Below are 4543 nucleotides of genomic sequence, written 5' to 3'. Positions count from 1 at the left end.
TGTGATGGCGCTTTGCGACCAGCGGCGCGACCGTTGAACACACGGTACACCAATCGATAAGGCTACACTGCAGACCGGGTCTGTGTAGCACGGAGGTAAAGACCAGAAAGCATGGCAAGGGTCATCTACGACGTACAAGTCTTTTTTCTGATCAAAGTTTTCGTGCGAGAGTTGTCCCAAAGCATTGTGGAATGCATCGTTCTGTAAGCTTACATCTACTCACCCCAGCAAGCGCGATTGTCAGTTCGCGTTTTACGTAATTCCTTCACAGATCAGAGAAATCTGTCAGGTTCTGAGTCCGCGTCCTTTCTCGCTCACTCATTGAGTCACGCTGAACCCTAGGGACATTATGAGGTCACCTGGTTCTGCAATGATCTGGGTGTACCGCCAGATACGGTTTTCGGGCGGCCGGATTGGGATAACCGGCGTGACTTGAGAAATTTTGCAAAGACGATGGACCAGGAACCTGAACATGTACAGGCGAACCATAAGAACTTCGACTTGCTGTAAGTGATAGCTTTGTTTGTTTATTTAATTTAAATTATTTATTTATTTATTTATGATTGTTATAGCGCCAGCGATTGCATATACTTATTGTGTTTGTATATCCAATTATACAGCAGTACCATCAGGAGAGTGAGATATAAATTACAGCTGAAAATTTTTAGTTCACTGACGATGATTATGGACAGTGTAGTCCCATACTTTCGCTATAGAGTGTTAATTGTATTGTTAATCAATCTTTCGAATTCTCTTGAGTATTTACGAAATCTAGGATGTAAAGATGAAACTGTAATTATAAATTGCTCCACACTCTCCCAACTAAACGTAAGATTTAGTAAGCCTTGCTTATGCGGCAGTCAATGTCCACCCCCCACCTCAGGGGGGGTCCAGACACTTCGCACCATAACCAGTTCGCCCCACACAACTTCGTCCCAAAACCATTTCGTACCAAAATCACCTCGTCCTAAGTACAACTTCGCCCAACCCCACTTCGCCCCAAGTACCACATCGTACTAAAACCACTTCGCCAAAAGTATAGTACCGTCAACTCGTCCTGAAACAACGATGTTATGACGTATCATAAGGTTGTTTTTACCTACAACTTGGAAGCATTTTCGCGAAATGCGTATACTTTCAAGATTTCAGTCCCAGAATGACAGAAAGGTGGTTATTTTCAGCTTTACCAGCTAGCGATAAGTTTCGGGCAAAGTGGTTTGGGGGACGTGACTTTTGGGGCGAAGTGGTTTTGGTACGAGGTTGTTTTGGTGCGAAGTGGTTTTGGTGCGAAATGGTAAGGGACGAGATGGTATGGTGCGAAGTGGTTTTGGTGCGAAGTGTCTGGGAACCCCTCAGGGCATGGTGGGGGATTTGGAAATTAGCCTTATGAAATTTCTCAAATGCCCTACCCCCTTGGGCAAGACAATCTGAAAAAACCCACCTTAAAACAAGTAAATGACCCACATTTCCCTCACCAATGGGTGGGACGCTTGTCCGTGAAAGTGACTAGGGGGATCAATATGACTGTATGAGGCCATTGCCCTACCCCCTTGGGCATAACATGGTAAACACAGTCTAACCCCCCACATTTGTCCTGTATCGCCGAAGGGGAAGTCCCTCGGGGATTTCATTGACTGCTGCATTACATTTTGCAATTCAATCGAGAAATCATATTTGTCAATGGTAACTGTACATGTACATGTACCTCAGAAAGTACCGGAAATCTGACTAGGTCATCACATTGTGAAGACCTGGACATTCAGACGCTAAAAAGCTTGCATACATGTACATGCACACATATATATAAACATGAAAAACTTCCAAGTAGTGTCCACTTTTCTTCCTGAGAAAAGACAACACACAAATCCAAGATGTGAAATATTATGTTTTTCCATCGATTCATAGAAGGTTAAAGGTCACCTACTGTACAGAAGAGTTTTGAACTCTCCCAATTGAAATCTTCAATTGAAATTAATTTACATCCTCACACATATTCACTGGCACTCGTGCAAGAAAAAACCTAAATAAAACTATATTTGAGCTGAAGTATTAATGGATGATAAAACCACTGGTTTAGAAAAATTTTACATTATATTATATCATGCTACCATGCGCCATTCTGATTGGACGAGAGCTCAATTAACCGATGCTAAAATACTGTTTTAGCAGTGCTAAAACGGGCCCCTGAACCGGCTTAGAGGGTTAATGCCGGGAAACTAGATAAGGGGGACAGCATGTAGCTTGCAGGGAAATGGGGGTGGGGGGGGGGAGTAATGACTAAATAAAATAAATAAATGGTTAATTTAATGATAAGTATTTTGCAAACAGAGGTATAGACTTTTTCATCCTCGTTACAGAAATGCCTCACTGTACTTTTGGCACTTTGCCATGATTGCACTGTCATTTTTTGTTGTCTGCTTCATGATCGCTTGACATCATGGCCGAAGAGTTAACAGAGAAAGATTTTCTGAACGAAACAGCGAACTTGGTTGGAGTGCAACGGAGCAGATTCGCAAATTTTGCAGAAGAAGATTTGGATAGAATCGAACTCTTGAAAGACGAAAAGTCAACTGCTAAACAAACAGTGTGGGGTGTGAAAATTTTAAAAGGTTAGTGCAGTACCGGTTCAGTGTTTACGTTTGAATTTCTATTTTTAGTTCTATACATCGAAAGCGTAGCAGTACTTAAAGATTACGGATATATGATTGTAGTATCATTTCAATTGTCAATCTCTTCCCCCAGAATGGCTTGCAGAGAAGGGATTAGATCCCGCATTTGAACACCAAGAATCTACGTTTTTGGCCTCGACCTTACGTCGATTTTATGCGGAGGCTAGAAATAGAGATGGCGGGAGGTATGGGAAATCCGCCCTATCCGGCCTTCAAGCTGCCATCAACCGCCATTTGAATTCGCCAGCTTTCCACCGTAACATTAACATCATACGTGATCGGGAATTTCAGGGCGCCAACAACATCTTCAAGGCACTAATAAAGCAAATGAAGTCGGAAGGCCTTGACAGGGTAGAACACAAGAAACCGATTTCCCGAGGAGATCTATCGAAGCTCGCCAATAGCGATGTTCTATCCAGCCAAAATCCACTGTCACTGGTGCGTAAAGCGTGGTTCGATCTCACTCTCCATTTTGGCAGAAGAGGACGAGAAGGTTTGAGAAATTTTACAAGAGAGAGTTATAGAATAATTTAGCGAGATTGCAACAAGTATGTTGAATTGACAATATCTGAAAAGACAAAAAACCATACAGATGACAGCTACGAAACTCAGGCGAAAATGTACGCAACCGGTGGCGAAAATGGCCCTGTCGCTGCATTTGAACTCTACTTATCTAAATTAAATCCGAAACAGTCCGCTTTGTTTCAAAGACCGAAGACTGACTTTCAATACACAGATAAAGTATGGTATTGTTATTCACCTCTTGGTGAAAATAAGTGAGGGTCGATGATGAAAGAAATCTCCGAAGCAGCCACCTTGAGTATGGTGTACACAAATCATTGCATTAGGGCAACAGTGTGTACATTGCTTGATTCAGCGAGAGTCCAGACGCGACACACATAATGTACTTCACCGCTCACAAAAACGAAGCTAGTGTTCGTTCATACACCAATAAGTTGACACTTCCTCAGAGTATGGTATGTCAGATATTCTTTCCCAAAGCTTGGGCTATAATAGACCAGGGTGTTCTAACGATGTAGACCAAAAAGTTCAAAATAACAATGCGATGACTCCTGCGACTGAGACGAAAGTTGACATCAGATGCAACGAGCAGTGTCAGCGTCCAGCGCTCGCTGAATCGGGCAACACAAACTGCACAAGTGCTTACCACAGTTCTAGTCATGCCACCACTTCAGGGTTATTTCAAAGCTGCACGTTTTCTGGTTCTGTTAACGTCCAAATTATCCATCAAAAATAGCATGTGTGACCTCACCGTACCACCTCTGAATGTGTTCCGACGGTTGATGCGTACAGTACAAAGTGAGACGAATCTATTTTTAGTTGAGCAAAAACAGCCCAGACTATTGTTCTTATGTAAATTTAAGAAAAAAATTGTTACTTTTTCTTGTGATTTGAACTATTGACCCGTTTTCTGTGTCTGCAGCAGGTCATTTTATACTGTGTTTACGTTAGTGTTCGCGTTGCAATGTTCAATAAAAATAGTGAATGAACGTAATGCGTGCGTTGTCGTAATGTCAACGTAATCCAAACTCATAAAATGCTCGGTCCCGGGCGCTGAATTTCCGACGATCAATCTCAAAGACATCGTTTTCTGTATTTGGGGCTGAGAAACGATGAAAATACCCAAGTAAGACAACAAAGACACACAAGTTGATATAATATAATAGCAATAACCCCCTTCGCAGGAGGGTATACACTCGATTTTGGTACAATGTGCTCCATATAGCACTTGCCTATCGGCTCGTGCTATATATCGCGCATTGTACCAAAATCTTGTGTATTCCCTCCTGCGGCGGGGGTTATTAATTTACAGTTATACAGTTACAATAGGTAACTCACTCAAAGATTGGTTC

General features: G+C 42.2%; 1 protein-coding gene across 1 annotated transcript in view; it reads left to right on the top strand.

Annotated features, from left to right (window-relative positions):
* The first annotated feature begins 367 nt into the window (after window positions 1-367).
* LOC139117262 (A disintegrin and metalloproteinase with thrombospondin motifs 18-like) overlaps window positions 368-4543 on the top strand; it is a 151908-nt gene continuing 147732 nt past the window's right edge. Inside the window, exon 1 of the mRNA XM_070680210.1 lies at window positions 368-506. The gene's annotated coding sequence lies outside the window, so the exon portion shown is untranslated. The remainder of the gene's footprint in view (window positions 507-4543) is intronic.

The sequence above is a fragment of the Ptychodera flava genome, chromosome 18 (genome assembly GCF_041260155.1).
Source record: "Ptychodera flava strain L36383 chromosome 18, AS_Pfla_20210202, whole genome shotgun sequence".
Taxonomy (NCBI): domain Eukaryota; kingdom Metazoa; phylum Hemichordata; class Enteropneusta; family Ptychoderidae; genus Ptychodera; species Ptychodera flava.
Note: the sequence above shows the minus strand (reverse complement) of the source record. Positions and strands in the feature narration are given on the sequence as shown.